The sequence below is a fragment of the Bos taurus genome, chromosome 17, assembly GCF_002263795.3.
Source record: "Bos taurus isolate L1 Dominette 01449 registration number 42190680 breed Hereford chromosome 17, ARS-UCD2.0, whole genome shotgun sequence".
Classification (NCBI taxonomy): Eukaryota; Metazoa; Chordata; class Mammalia; order Artiodactyla; family Bovidae; genus Bos; species Bos taurus.
In genome coordinates, this window is record NC_037344.1 from 26,471,992 (window position 1) to 26,488,970 (window position 16,979).

A 16,979-nucleotide genomic window follows, 5' to 3' on the forward strand; every position below is an offset into this window, starting at 1 on the left:
ACTGCTGCAGGGGCAGGGGCTTTGGGTGCAGCAGACCTGGTTATGGCATAAGCCCTCTTTGAGGAGGTGGTCTTTAGCCCCACCATAGAGTCACCAAAACTTAAACAGGACTGGAGAAACAGACTCTCGGAGGGCACAAACAGAACCTTGTGTGCACCAGTACCCAGGAGAAAGGAGCAGTGACCCCACAAAAGACTGACCTGGACATGCCTGTGAGTATACAGGTGTCTCCAGCCGAGGCTAGGGTCGGTGGTGGCCTGCTGCCAGGTTGGGGTCATTGAGAATTTACTAATTTAGAATTTACTAATCACTTTTCTATTCATCTCTCACAGTTTTTGGTTGTTTTTTTTTTTTTTTTTTCTTTTCACTCCATTATTTGTGCTATGGTCTTCTTTCATAATCTTTACTTGGTCACTTTGTATTTCTACCATTGTACTCCATTTTGTAATACTTTTGTATTCTACAGTATATTTATTTTCTGAAGCTATATTTCTTATATCTCCTCTATGTCTAATGTTTGTTACCATTTATCTTTTCTAAAATTTTTTTTCTTAAAATATAGCTACAAATTATGAACATATTCTTCACATATTACATGCACATAATAGAAGTAATTTAACTTATTGAGATATGGGGAAGTCATTCCAACTGATCCATGACTTAGCTTGAAGTTGTGGAAGTTTCCCTGGTGGCTCAGATGGTAAAGCGTCTGCCTATAATGTGGGAGATGTGGGTTCAATCCCTGGGTCGGGAAGATCTCCTGCAGAAGGCAATGGCAACCCACTCCAGTACTCTTGCCTGGAAAATCCCATGGATGGAGAAGCCTGTTAGGCTACAGTCCATGGGGTCGCAAAGAGTTGGACACGACTGAGCGACTTCACTTTCACTTTCACTTTATGATAACTAGAACACCCTGTGTCATGGCCTGTGAAACATGTATTTCTGCTTTAACCATTAAAAAAGAAAATAATGCATTTAAAAATCAAAACGAAGGTACTGAGATCAGGAATCTAAAATGGAGCCATATGGCCACTATGGATGTGATTTCAGACACATTCTTGAATCACTGAAACTTGAATTTTCTAAATTGTATCAAACTCAAAGACACCACCAGCCATTCTTAAAACATCTGCTTGCAATTGCCAGTTGTAACCTTATGGTCAAAAGGTCTTCCCTTGTACCTGTGCAACCATTTGGGATCCCAGCTAATCCCTACTTAATAAGCACCCTTATTTTTTGCAAGATTCAACTCTAATTCTTAACAAACAAATCATATAACCTTGCAATTTTTGCCTTTATAAGCCTCTCCTGATTTTGTAGTCCAGCGGAATACAAATCAAGTGCTTCCTGGATTTGTGTCTCCTGGGCTGTAGTCCTCAGGTTGGCCCAGCTAGAGCTCTCTTCTGTTCCCATTACAGATTGGTTATTGATTATTTCTATAGATATACATGTGTGCCTGCGTGCCCAGTTACTTCAGTCATGTCTGACTCTTTGCGACCCCATGGACTGTAGCTCTTCAGGCTCCTCTGTCCATGGGATTCTCCAGACAAGAATACTGGACTGGGTTGCCATGCCCACTTCCAGGGAATCTTCCCAACCCAGGGATCCAACCCAGGTTTCCCTCATTGTAGTGAGATTCTTTACTGCTTGAGCCACCAGGGAAGCCTGGATATACACATGTGTAACATATAAGTTTGTGTGTGTGTGTTAGTCGCTCAGTCATGGCTGACTCTTTGTGATGTCATGGACTATAGTCCACCAGGCAACTCTGTTTGTGGAATTCTCCAGGGAAGAATACCGGAGTGGCTTGCTGCCGGGGACCAGCCCCGGCTGATCCAGGGTATTCGAAGGAGAGACGGCGTAGGCGAAGATCAGGAAACAATTGCTTAATTACATGTTAATTAAGGATATAAAGAGTAATAGAATGAGATAGCTCAGTGAAGAAATTCAGTGAAGAAAAGAGGCTGAAATAAGGATAGCTCAGTGAGGAAATTCAGTGGAGAAAAGAGGCTAAATAATTCAGCCAGAAGGTAAGAGAAAGAACGACATGGTGAGACCAAGTTTCGGTGAACAAGGCCCGCACTTTATTTTCCAAAGTAGTTTTTATACCTTAAGTTATGCATAGAGGATAATGGGGGAAGGGGTAGAGTCTTGCAGCAAACCAGGCTTTCTTCCTGCAAACTTATCATATGCAAAAGCTTAGGTGATTTGCATCATCTTCTGGCCCGGAGGCCTGTTAACATTTTAAGACCTTTTCTTCAGAAAACTTATTTTTCTCTAAAGGTGATTGGTCAGGAGCCACCCTCCAAAAGCATTAGATAAAGTTGCATTCCTACAGAGCAAAGGTGTGGTGGGCTACAACAAGAAAAAGAATTAACTCAAGGGTCCCAGGTTACAAACATTAAAGCTACTATTTACACCAATTATATTAACCAATACACTGCCAGGGACACAGCAGGTAAGGGATATGGAGACTTAGCAGCAAACATTGGCCCAACAAGTGAAAATCCCTTCACCAATACAATTTCTAATCAATCTTTTAACTACTCAAAAGAATCTGTGTTTAGACAGTTTAGAACATCTCCTGCCTCTCACAGTTGGGAGGCTCTGAACAATCACATGAGGCCGGAAAAACCTATTCAGGCAGGCTAGAGGATTTCCAAAGGAGTTTGTAAGTTAAACACTGTCACACCCAGGAATTATTAACTGGAGCTGTAAGCTAACTTTTTTCAGAGAGGTAGTGGGGGACAGCCCCCCATAAAGTCAGAGGTGTAGGTGAAAGCACAAAGCAGAAAGTAGGCAGACTCTGGTTTTGGGGGTAGATTGCTCGAGAATTTCCAGGGAGACTCCTGAGGCTTGATCCCGCCTTTGCGTATGCCAAGCCTCCTTCCTCATGACCTTTGCCAGAGGCGGAGCTCGCTCCCCGAAGCTTGCCATTCCCTTCTCCAGGTAATCTTCCCCACCCAGGGATCAAACTCTGGTCTCCTACACTGCAAGCAAATTCTTTACCATCTGAGCCAGGAGGAGTGACTGTTTACACTGTTTAATTTTGCTGTGTGACTCGATATGCTCTTTTGAGAAATGAACAGCAAAATTGAAGGTTTCACTGTGAGTTTCCAAAGTGAATCACTGCTTCACAGATGTATTTTGCTTAAAATCGTAGAGTCCCACAGTCTGTTTAATTTGTGAGAAATGCACTTATTGGGCTGTGTTTGGGATGGAAGCAAGTGGATGTGGCCTAAGGAGAGCCATGTTGCACCCAGCCAACAAACATCAGGAGAGGAATATGAGGAAGGAAGCATGTGAGACTCATAGGGCCTGTTTTCAGTGTTTCACACTATAGGAAAAAGAAGCAAAAGTCTGGAGGAAAATTCCCTTCAGTGAGCTTCTGTGACACTTGCATTAGCAAATATTGATAATAAGAAAAGGGATGAAAACAGTGCTGTTCTCCAGACCCTCACAGTAGATTTTTAAGAAAAGAAATATCAGTTGAAGTTTCACAGAGCCCAATCAAATTTTATTTACTTGTAAATTTGGGTTGTGGCATTACACCTACCCTTGCTGCTGCTGCTGCTGCTGCTGCTGCTAAGTCGGTTCAGTCGTGGCAGACTCTGTGCAACCACATAGATGGCAGCCCAGATGGTTCAATTTATCTTTCTGATACAAATACTGATATTAGTGATAGAGAAAACAATCAGTACTCTGTACGTGAGCTTTGCTTCACAGTGTATAGTGTTCAGTTCAGTTCAGGTCAGTCGCTCAGTCGTGTCCTACTCTTTGCGACCCCATGAATCGCAGCACACCAGGCCTCCCTGTCCATCACCAACTCCCAGAGTTCACTCAGACTCAAGTCCATTGAGTCAATGATGCCATCCAGCCATCTCATCCTCTGTCATCCCCTTCCCCTCCTGTCCCCAATCCCTCCCAGCATCAGAGTCTTTTCCAATGAGTCAACTCTTCGCATGAGGTGGCCAAAGTACTGGAGTTTCAGCTTTAGCATCATTCCTTCCCAGGGCTGATCTCCTTCAGAATTGGCTGGTTGGATCTCCTCGCAGTCCAAGGGACTCTCAAGAGTCTTCTCCAACACCACAGTTCAAAAGCATCAATTCTTTGGTGCTCAGCCTTCTTCACAGTCCAACTCTCACATCCACGCGTGACCACAGGAAAAACTATAGCCTTGACTAGATGGACCTTTGTTGGCAAAGTAATGTCTCTGCTTTTGAATATGCTATCTAGGTTGGTCATAACTTTCCTTCCAAGGAGTAAGTGTCTTTTAATCTCATGGCTGCAGTCACCATCTGCAGTGATTTTGTAGCCCAGAAAAATAAAGTCTGACACTGTATAGTGTTTTACTTGTGGCAACTTGGAAGTAATTCATATTTCATAGTAAAAAAAACTAGTTTGAAGGCTTTCTTTTCGTGTTTTTGGTGAGGTGGATAGTGTGAGGTGGATAGGGTGGAGCAGAATGGTCTGTAATATCTTATGGTGTGTTTGATTTTTAAATATTCAAATATAAATTTTAAGCATAAAAATAAAAGAAAAAAGAAGAACACTTTAAGGTGTTTGCTCTTATATTTCTTTGGTGTCCCTAAATGATAACTAAATGTTTGGAGAGAGATTTGTTTAACCAGAGGAATATTTTACAGGGATATGTTTGAAAATCATTAAATGTAAAAAGAAGAGGATGGCTTAAGTTTCAAGACATGTGACAACTATAGTAACAACAACAAAAATGCTGTCTTTCCAAGTACTAATAACCTGGATAAATTATGCCCTGATTCCAATATTTTAGAGAGTAAAGAAATCATTGATGGATTTTTTTCTTAAATAGTATTATGAAAAGCATTTTATAAATGACACAAAGAAAAATTCTAATGAAGATCCTGGGAGTCATTGGCAGTGACTTTGGTCCTTTTAGCCGATTAATTATATCTTCAGAAGATGAAAGTGTATTAACATCATTTGTTGTTGTTGTTCAGTCACTAAGCCATTTCTGACTCTTTGTGACACCCACCCCCCATCCCCCACCATGGACTGCAGAATGTAAGGCTTCCCTGTCCTTTGCTATTTCCCAGAGTCTGCTCAAACTCATGTCCATTGAATGGGGGATGCCATCCAACCATCTCATCCTCTGCTGCCCCCTTCTTCTCCTGCCCTCAATCTTTCTAAGCATGAGTGTCTTTTCTAATGAGTCAGTTCTTAGCATCACTTGGCCAAAGTATTGGAGCTTCAGCTTCAGCATCAGTCTTTCCAGTGAATATTCAGGGTTGATTTGCTTTAGGACTGACTGGTCTGGTTTCCTTGCTGTCCAAGAGACTCTCAAGAATTTTCACCAGTACCACAATTGGAAAGCATCAATTCTTTGGTGTTCAGCTTTCTTTATGGTCCAGCTCGCACATCCATACATGACTACTGGAAAGCCATAGCTTTGCCTATAAGGACCTGTGTCAGCAAAGTGATGTCTCTGCTTTTTAACACACCGTCTAGGTTTGTCATAGCTTTTCTTCCAAGAAACAAGTGTCTTTTAATTTTGTGGCTGCAGTCACTGTCTGCAATGATTTTGGAGTTCAATAAATAAAATCTGTCACTGTTCCCATTTTTTCCCCATCTATTTACCATGAAGCGATGGGAAAGAATGACATGATCTTAGTTTTTTTTGAATGTTGAATTTTAAGCCATCTTTTTCACTGTCCTCTTTCACCTTCATCAAGAGGCTCTTTAGTGCCTCTTCAGTTTCTGCTATTAGAGTGGTATCATCTGCATATCTGAAGTTGTTAGTATTTCTCCTGGCAATCTTGATTCCTGTTTGTGATTCATCCAGCCCAGCATTTCACATGATGTATTCTGCATAGAAGTTAAATAAGCAGGGTGACAATATACAGCCTTGACATACTCCTTTCTGGATTTTGAACTTGGTCATTGTTCCATCTCTGGTTCTAACTGTTGCTTCTTGACCTGCATACAGGTTTCTCAGGAGGCAGGTAAGGTGGCCTAGTCTGTAAGAATTTTCCACAGTTTGTTTTGATCCATATAGTCAAAGGCTTTAGCATAGTCAGTGAAGCAGAAATGTATTTTTTTTTTTTCCTGGAATTCCCATGCTTTTTCTGTGATCCAAAGGATGTTGGCAATTTGATCTCTGGTTCCTCTGTGTTTTCTAAATCCAGCTTGTACATTTGGGAGTTCTAGGTTCAAGTACTGTTAAGCTTAGCTTTAAAGATTTTGAGCATTACTTTGCTAATCTGTGAGTGCAGTTGTACAATAGTTTGAACATTCTTTGGCATTGCCTTTCATTACCAGCATTAAAGAGGTTCAAAGTCACCATGATTGTATATTTCACTTTTTTTTATTGTTTTTCTCTATTATAGAAAATTCTGCAGTAAAAATTTTTGTTATGTGACTAATCATATAAATACATTAAAGATTTCTTATATATATAATTTCTTCACTGATATGGAAAATTTTTTTTTAATTTTTATCTTTTTGTTGTTTTGGATAAGCAACATTATCCAATAAGCAACCTCCTCTATTCAAGAAGTTAAGATGTGATGCAGTAAGGAAATTGAATTTAGAAGAATTTGTATAATCTTGTGGATAAACTGTATTGCTGCTGCTGCTGCTGCTAAATCACTTCAGTCGTGTCCGACTCTGTGTGACCCTGTAGACGGCAGCCCACCAGGCTCCCCCGTCCCTGGGATTCTCCAGGCAAGTGGGTTGCTATTTCCTTCTCCAATGCATGAAAGTGAAAGTGAAGCTGCTCAATCGTGTCCAACTTAGTGATTCCATAGACTGCAGCCTACCAGGCTCCTCCGTCTGTGGGATTTTCCAGGCAAAAGTACTGGAGTGGGGTGCCATTGCCTTCTCCCTAAACTGTATTAGTAGATTATAAAATGAGATCATCAAACCTGAATACATTTCACAAAGTGAATTAGCTTTCTCAAAGTTCTGTACGGTAGATTACTTGCCAAAAATACCTATCTTTTTGTATTTTCACACTTGTATTGGTTATCTATAACTGTGTAACAAATTACCCCAAAACTTAGCAACCTAAAACAATATACATTATGTTACATATTTTCTCCAACTTAGGAACCTGTGAGCCAAGATAGGAGGAGAGAAGCAGCTATCATTTCTTCTCTTTACTCTCTCACTTTTCCTTCTTTGGGCACTAAGTGGCTGTGTTCTCTTCTTCATCCTACTCTAAATTTTCCCTAAAGGGACCTGTTGTCATTTAAAGAAATTATGCATACAGGAAAGGAAAATACTCTGACCTTTCAAAAATTTACACTAAATTTTAGGTTCTAAAATACCACTGTGGATCACACTTATAGTGGGACTGTCTGGAGTTCAAATGATACATGGTGTTTGATGTGAGTTACCTCACATCGTGTCCAGGGGGCTCTACAAACAAATTCTTTTATTTTCCCAATTCTTGATTTTTTAAATTTTCTTAGACCTATTCAGCAACTGATAAAATCTCTACTCGCACCCTTTATCCATGGACTGAGACTGTTAATTATGAAAGGGCCAAATGGAAATCCCAAGAATTTCTTCCTACCAGACTAGTAAACAATACATAATACATTATCTTTGTGGAGTTTCAAAGATCAGTGCCACCATCAAAGACTTACGAATGTCAAGTGAAGTGAAGTGAAGTCGCTCAGACGTGTCCGACTCTGCGACCCCAAGGACTGTAGCCTACCAGGCTCCTCCATCCCTGGGATTCTCCAGGCAAGAGTACTGGAGCGGGTTGCCATTTCCTTCTCCAGGAGATCTTCCCAACCCAGGGATCGAACCCGGGTCTCCCACATTGCAGGCAGACTCTTTACATACTACCGATTGGATGGTTTTAGTGAAGAATGTCAAGAACAGCCCAAATCCAACTTATTTTGCATCAGGCCTGGGCAGAGGTTGATGATTCATGGATGATAACGAGTATGGACTGTGATAAACTTAATCATGGGGGACTCCAGTTGTGGGTGCCGGTTATGATAGCACTAAGTATCTGGTCATCTTTTTCAAGTCTTAAGAAGACACCAGAAGTAATTTGCTTTCACTTACAGAGACAAAAGTAAAACTTCACGCTTATTTTTGTAAAAATAAAAATGCAAAATAATAATATGTCATCATTCTTGCTCCTTGCCATAATGTAATCTCCCTGGTATCCAATAAACTATTATTGTGGTTCACTTCATTGAGGATATAATGTGAAACTGTTGACAAGGAATTAACAAATTCAAGGATCCCTTAAGATATGTGCATGCATAAGCTAGAAAATAAACCCATGAAACTGCTAAAGCCTTCAATACCAATGAACTGTTTAAAGGTTCAGTGGTCTGTGGCATGTCAGAATATCCACTCTAAAGTGAAAAAAAAAACACAGTTATGTGTTTTGAAATTCTTCTAATCAAGAAATGGGTCAAATGTATGATGAGCATATTGAATGTGGGGACAGTGTGTGTAACATGTGGAGTATTTCTCTGACCTAATTACTAAAGAATTGATGACTCATTTTTTTTTTCATTGAAGCTTAAAACAAAAGAATTCCATGCAACATGTCTGGAATTTTATTCCAGTTAGCCTTGTGAACAAATATTGATAGATCCAGTGATACTTGGAGTGCCTATTTGTAAAAAAGGATACTGTATAGAGTGATTTTCAAGTCCTGTTGAAAGAATCATAGTGCAGTTCCTTAGGGTTTTGAGGTCAAGCAGTGCTTATTTTCTGGGTAGTTATTTTTCTGTGAGAGAAAAATTCCTCTTCCTGTCCCTTTCCTAGTTGTCAGGAGTCTGGCTTCTGTCTAGAAATAGGTCATTCATGGTTACCACTAACTGGTGTAGAGTATAGGTTACTGAGGAAGCAATGCTTTTACTAGGGGAAACAGATGCTCCATTGAACTGGAACCAAGGACTGGAACCGTATAACTTGAGGCTCCCCTGCCACAGTATCTATAGGTAAAGGAGTAGATAACTGTATTAGATGAGATGACTGATTCCAACAGCAAAGGGACCTTTTGGGATCCCTGAGACACAGTGGGAACAGGGAGAACCGTGTCTGAAACTCAGAAAGTTTTCTAGGGCACATGGTCAACAGTATGACAGCATGAAGAATAGTGCAGCCCAGCAATGGCAGAGGTGCTTTGAAACCCAAACCATTTGGGAATGAAACTTTGGGTACGTTATCTGATAAAGAACTCTGACCACTTAAGGTGCTGGATGAGAACAAATAAAATAGGCGATTTTCTAGTGGGAGAGGAAGTTATGATAACAAGCTCTAACTCAGTGACCTTTCACACAAAGTTTAAGTATGTTTATTGTTTTATTTCATGATTGATCAATATTATTGCTCTATCTATCTATATTTTACCCTTCCTTTTTATTTCTTTATGATTCTAAGTCAGCAGTAGTGGCTAATTCCAAAATTTAGTCTCTAACTTATGGAATATACAAAAGTGGGGTTGTGATTAAACTGAAAGAATTAATAGCACCTAAAGACGAATATGGTGACTATGTTCTCTCATTTTGGGAGAAAGTATAAGGGATTCTTTGCTCTTAGTAACTTTGTGCTAATCAGAAACAGCCCACCCTCTTTCATAATAATTTACAATTCTAAATTCCAAAATTCCCTTGTCAATTGTCCTATAGGGAAACACAGGAGAAACTGTCTTTTTTCCCTGTTGTACTCCGGTTACTTTCCTGCTTCTGGCTATTTCTCTAATGTGGTTTCCTCCAAAATGGACCTAAATGGCCCTAATATAGTTTATGTTGAGTTTTCTGTTGTCACTGTTTCTTTGTTTTGTACAGGTGACAAGATTGTTATGGTTTTAATTTCCATGGCAATAAATAATGCAATCATTAGTGGAGTATATGGTTATCCAAAATAAAGTTCTCAAATCCCAATCCTCCTAAAAGCTGTGTGTAACTTGATGAAAAATCCTAGTCAGTCAGAGCTAACTATAGGTGATATGGTATCTTTAACAAGAGAAGGGAAAGCTTTCTTTTCCCTTTCTCTCCTCAGTTAAGCTGCAATATGAACTTGAAGTAAAGCTGTTCTGAAACTTGTGGAAAAAGCAGAACAACTCAGGAATATAGAGGTGGAGGTAAAAGATAGATGGAAACTGGGCCTCAGATATATCATGCTTGGATTTGCGAGAGAGGGAAAAATATTGTCTTGCTTAAGCCAATATTACTGTAGGTATCTCCACAAACATCCAGAGGAACAGCCACTAGATACATCTACATAATTTAGTTTAGTTCTCATAAACTACTACTAGCAATACAAGTAAATCCTGTAATAATATGAATTACTCCACTTCTAAGCCAAATTAAAACAGCTAGTCAGTATACATCCTCTCTCTCCTTTCACCAAAATTTGGACTACTGTTGCTGAAGGCAGTATAGACCATGTAGGATTTTTCCCTTTGCTACATGCTACTACTTGGAATAACCTTGTCACAAGAAAGATAGAATAGTAGATTGACCACAATAAGCCATAGGCAGTAAGGGGTGTGTGTGTGTGTGTGTGTGTGTGTGTGTGTGTATAAGAGGAGGAAAAAAATAAAGGGAAGGATAAGACCTATTTTGGATTATTAGTAAATAATGACCAAAATAGTGACGTGCTTATTTTCAGTATTATTGGTAAAGATGAAAAGCCTAACACTAACTTCCAGTTGAATATCATAGAATTAATAAAAGATTTTATACACATAGGATCATTTGAAACATCTAAATATGTAGAAGTAGTTAGTGATTGTCAGTGATAAATTATTTTGCTGTGTAGCTGTCTATATATACTTCAGTCTTTTTCCCTCAGTGTCATGATAATTCTCTTCTACCTAAGAAAGTCTTTGAAATGTGTTCTTATGAATATCATGGTATAAGATGAACTAACCAATTGAAAAAGAAAGTGTTATTTTCAGTGGCTAGAATTAAAAAGATTAACACTCTAGGTCAAGTCTCCATGATTAATTATAGCAGAACAAATGTAATGGTCACAATATGAGGGTTTCTGGACATAAATTGCTGATTTATGAAAATGTTTTCAGGAAAAACACTTAAAATTCTACCTGCATGCTTTTTAAACATTGAGTTTTAAAAACTGATTATATATTCAAGGGTTGAAGCATTTATTTATATGTCATCATTATTAGTATTGCCTGAGAAATGTAATTTTGTGTATCACAAGATTAAAAAATACCTGAAAAAGATGCTAACCTGTAAAGGATAAAATAAAAAGTACTAAGGAGAAATAAAGTAAACGATCTCTTAGAACATAGAGAACTACACTTTTCTGGGGAGGTTTTTTTTTTTTGTATATCACTTATAAGACATAATCAAATATGGTTTCCTCACCAGGCTCATCATTAATGGTGCTCATTCAGCTCTGACTAATGAGAACTAAAAGCCTTTGTTGATTAGGTCATTATATTAGTATCATTGAAACATATTTATGATATAAAATGATAAAAATGATTTTTATGATATAAAAATGAGGATTTTTTTGTCTTTTTATTTCTATAGAAGTAGAGCTTCTACTTCAGAATGAACTACACATTGACTTTAAATACCTTTTCCTCTGTTAAATATCTTTTTCTTCTTTTACAACCTTCAGTGGCAAACAAACCACTCAATTTCAAGAAAATAAATTATGCGAAATATGCAGGTTTGGGTTGTAGTATAATTCAGCAAGAGTAAATATAGGCTGAAATATGCAGCTCTAGTTTTAGAAGATCAACTTCAAAGAATCTGACCCAACAAGTAGCACACATACTGATTCTGTGTAACAGAATAGTTCATCTCCATAAGTGTGATACACAGACTAGATCCCAGAAGTCAGTCTGCATCAGCAGGTTAGAATTCAATAATTAGACTCTTGTTATGAACTACCACTCACAGGTAGACGATTTGGAGGTGACCATTCTTTCAAAGAGGGCGGACATCACCCTGAGAGCCAAGCAGGCTCACACAGCAAAACAGTAACAGCCTCCTGGCTTGCTTCCCCCTTCATTCAGAAACTCTCCCGAATGGCTCCGATAGCTTTCTATTAAAAAATTGGAGGAGACTCTAGAGTTTAAAAAGAAAAAGGCATCACATGGCAGAATTTCAGGAGGTGAAAAATACACTTCCAAACTCAACTTGAAGCAGTAAAAAGCCCCGTGCAGGTGGGGATTAATTTAACACATCCTGAATTAAAAATCATGCTCCTGAGAATTAAAATGAATGATTGATTTTCTGACAGTTCTTATGTTTTCCTAAGCTACTGTTTTTTTTTTTTTTTCCCCCTTATGATACAGAAGGCTTGTGAGATGAGCCATTCGAGGAATCCAATAGAGATTTTTTCTGTCTTTTCTCTTGCCAATTAAAAAACATTTTAACTTGTAGGACCTCAAATCAAGAGCACCTCATTGTTTCATAACTAATTTCATTTCAGACACTTCCCCATACCTTTATTGAAGTGCCACTATGTGGTAGACAATCTAGTAATATGCCTTTTCTGTATCATTAAATACTCTGATGAATATTTCTCTAAAATATAGGCATTTGCTGTTTAATTTCTTAAGAATGAAGATATGACATAGAATCTTCAGCTAAGTTTAACAGGCTTGAAGGCTATCAGGTAAGCACCACTATTTGGTCTCTGTTTTAGCATGAGTTATTAAAAACAGACTTTAAGATGTAGATTTGATGCAGAAAATGTACTAGGTTTTATGTCCTACCTTCTGAAGTGCATGTGTTTTCTCTTTAAGACTTCTAATGTACTTTCAATTTTTTCCTCATCTGGTCCTGTTAACATGTGGTAATTTAGACATTGAAAATGTGATGTTCTGAAGAAAGGCTAGAGGACAAAAAAAGGTAACATCACCCTGCGGCAGGGCTATGAATGCATACTTTTGTACATCTCATGAGAATCTAACTTGCTTAACCTCCTCCTGTTAGCAATAGAAAACAATGGATCAGTCTGCTCAGAGGCCACAGATGGTATATGGGAAGCCATGTTAATCTGCTCTAGCAACAATACTATAAATTGCACAATAATTGTAAGGGGATTGCTTCTTAGTTGAGTTGTGACTCTCCACTATCATTTGTCAGGATGATGGGAGTATTGCTAGAAGGAAAAAGAACAGCAAAAACCAAATCCCCCAAAATACAACCAGAATAATCAGGCTTAGATTGTTAAAGGCATTGTGTGAAATGATCTAGAAAGTGATTGTAGACAGAGGAAACAATATGTTCAAAGCATGGAGGTATAAGAATTAATATGTTGTAGCTCAGAGTAGATGGAGTCTGTGGTTGTGGATGTGAGACAAGTGCCCAAGTTCAAGGTGTATACAAGAGTCATAGCATAAAAGGCTTAAAATGACACATAAAGGTCTTTATTAATTTTTGTATAGTGAACTAAGAATGACTGTATTTATCCAAGACGCTGACATTATTAGAACTTCATTTTAGAAAAAACGATCTGGTAGCAGTGGAAAATATGACAAGGAGAAGGTGGCAGAATTTGATTAGAAAAAAAAGTATAATAGCCTACGTGAAAGATGACTATGCTTGTCTTAAAGTAATACCATGTAGAATGTACTTGAAAATGTTTATTGAAAGGGTAAAAAATTTCAGTTATAAAAGAATAAGTTCTTAGGCGCTAATGTACAGTATGGTTATTATAGTTAATAATAGTAGTGTACACATGAGAGTTGCAGAGAGTAGCTTTTCATCATTTTCACCACACACATGCTCACACCAAAAGAGCTAAGTATGTGAAGTGTTAGATGTGTTAATTATTTTAATGTTGGAAATCATTCTATGACATATGAATACTAAATCATCACTCTGCATATTTTGAATATATACAGTTATATTTGTCAGTTATTCCTCAATAAAGTTTAAAAATACCTTTGATAGAAAGTTTTAGAAATTCATGAGCTGTTAAAGAGACAGGAAAGGCTGTGACTTGACTTAAACATTAAGGGGAGGAATTAGCCATGATCAGAAGAAAAGGCAGTGTCTCTTTGGTGACAAAGGAAAAGAGGAATTGGTGAAAATGGATATTAATTTTGTATTTTCAGAAGTTTAAAGTGCATATGAATGTATGTATGCATGTGTGCATGTATGTTTCTGTCAACACAAGATGAGGACTTGTTGCATTGAGAACTGAAAAGGAGCTAAAACATGAGATACTTTTAAAAAATTTTTCTTGTCAGTGGGCTTTGAAACTACAATGCTTATCATGCTTTGAAGAGTTTCATAACTGTTCTATTTAGTAACTTGCAGATCAATAATTCTAAACAGCTATTATATCATTAATAAAAATGAACTGTTTAAGAATTTTATAGTATTAAAGTGAGAAAGTATCTTATTTAGTTGAGGTATAGCTGACATACGGGCTTTCATGGTGGCTCAGACAGTAAAGAATCTGCCTGCAGTGCAGGAGACCTGAGATTGATTCCTACATCAGGAAGATCCCCTGGAGAAGGAAATGTCTACCCACTCCAGTACTTTTGCTGGAGAATTCCACGTTACATTTGTTTCAGGTATACAACACAATGATTTGGTATATGTATATATTGTGAAGTAATGACCATGGTAAATCTAATTAACATCCATCAATATATGAGAAAGATATTTATAAGCCACAACATTTTATGTTACTGTGTTGCAGCCACATTCGTTAGATTTGTCTTTTATAATAAAATCGTTTAGAAGAATTGGTGACTAAGTGGTCATAGAAATGCAACATGTCCATTAAGCATTTGTAAGGTGGCTGTCTCAAACTGAGTTGTACTATTAAGCATGAAATATATGCAGGATTCTGAATACAGAGTAAGAAATACAGTAAAACCACTCATAATTATTTATATTGATTACTGAAATAATATTTTAGATATAATTGGGTAAAGTACATTGTTAAAATTAATTTTGTTCTGTTTATGTTTATCGATATGGTCAGTAGAAAAGTTCATACTGCATATGTGGCTCACACTATATTTTTATTAACCAGCACTGCTCTAGAATATAATAAAGATTATTTAGGGATTATTTTAATTAACAACTGTTCTCTAAGTTTTACGTGTTAAGGGTTTTCTTTAAAAATATTAATAAGGGCTTAAGAAATACACTGGGTTCAAAAGTCTACATTGCTAATATTTCCCCATTTGACTGGTATTTCTCCTTACTCTTTTCCTTATGATTAAACTCTTAAATCTTTCTAGTAGCTTCTATTTTCTATTTTATTTAGGTGGCGTACTTGTTGAAAATGTGTTTTCTGTTTTGTGTTTGCTTTATTTTCATTTGGTAGATATAATAATATTTGTGGGATTTTGAACGGATCTCATCTACTGATGATGGCAATATAAAGGTAACCATGATAATTAAAATATGCGAAATAGTGTGCATCAGTCTGGAATTGTTTAAGAACTCCTGGGTGGTTAGAGGCATTCACCAGAAGATGATTAAATAGTTTTCTATATTTATGAGTGTAAAGATAAGCCAAATTCAGACAGATGATGGATCCCTACAACAGGGTATGGGATTTGAAATATTAGAAGATTTTTAATAAGAAGGAATTGTAAAATTGTGAGAGAATTTTGAAAAGTTTTAGGATGCATTATTGGATTTTACTCCTTCAGTTTAGACAATAGAAAAATCATGTTGTTCTCATTCTATGGACAGTTATCTTGAGACTCTGGAGCTATGCATATTTCTCATCTATACATTTCCTGAGGACCTAGGAAATATTAGTTTCCATAAATATAAGAATTTGTAACAATATTTTTGTTTGGTTTTGTTGATTATTCCCCTACTGCTGTTTTCAAATGAAGTTTCCTTCAGAATGTATTTCATTTTGTTTTTTCTAATATACATGTCTAAATTTTGTAGGTCTTATTTTATCAATTGGTCTTTTAATATTTTACTGCTGTTCATTAATTTTGCCAAATATTTGTATCTATTTTAAAGTTTCCAGGGACTTCCCTAGTGGTCCATGTGTTAAGACTCCATGATTCCACTGAAGGGGACACAGGTTCACTCCTTGGTCAGGAAACAGATCCCGCATCCTGCAAGGTGCAGCCAAAAAAATACATAAATAAAATTTCGAAATTTTAAGATGCAGTCTATTAGCAATACTATTTTCATCCAACAATTTGTTCTTATTACTGTTCTGAAGTTAAAATCATGTTATAAATGAAGTCATGAATCTTTATAAACACTAGAGCATTTTGATTTTTTTTGGATAAAAGGCACTATAGAAATATAAATGTGTTATATGCATTAAAAATAGTAACATAGAGAAGGAAATGGCAACCCACTCCAGTGTTCTTGCCTGGAGAATCCCAGGGACGGGGGAGCCTGGTGGGCTGCCATCTATGGGGTCGCACAGAGTCGGACATGACTGAAGCGACGCAGCAGCAGCAGCAGCAGCAGCATAAAATGAGAAAAGGCTTTTCTGTAGGAAATATATGCTGGCAAACACAGATGCACACTTGTGAAGCATTGTGACTCTACTAGCAGTCAACACTGTGTGTGTTTTAAGATAAAAAGTGGATACTCTATAGTCATTATTTTAAAATAGACAAATATCAATTTTATTTAACTTTTAAGAAACAGCTTTTAGTTTCCGTTATCTTTTCTATTGTTTCCCTGGTCTCTATATCATCTAGTTCTGCTCTGATCTTGGTTATTTGCTCCCTTTTACTAATTCTGACTTAGATTGTTTTGCATTTTTGGTTTCTGTGTAAAGTTGAATTAAATGTTTAATTTTTTCTTATGTAGTTGCTTGTTGCTATAAATCTCCCTCTTAGAACTGTTTTTGAAGTAACTCATAGGTTTTGGGATGTCATGTTTTCATTTTAGTTTGTTTCAAGATACTCTTTTGTTTCCCTCTTGATTTCTTTCTGATCCATTGTTTAGGAGTGTGTTGTTTAATTTCCAGGTATTTATGAATTTTCCAGCCTTTTTCCTGTTACTGATTTCTAGTTTCACACCACGGTG

General features: G+C 37.2%; 1 long non-coding RNA gene across 1 annotated transcript in view; it reads left to right on the top strand.

The window, feature by feature from the left end:
• The first annotated feature begins 1,715 nt into the window (after positions 1-1,715).
• LOC132342589 (uncharacterized) overlaps positions 1,716-16,979 on the top strand; it is a 330,273-nt gene continuing 315,009 nt past the window's right edge. The window contains exons 1-2 of the long non-coding RNA XR_009491014.1: positions 1,716-2,030; positions 12,533-12,612. This is a non-coding gene — a long non-coding RNA (uncharacterized lncRNA). The remainder of the gene's footprint in view (positions 2,031-12,532; positions 12,613-16,979) is intronic.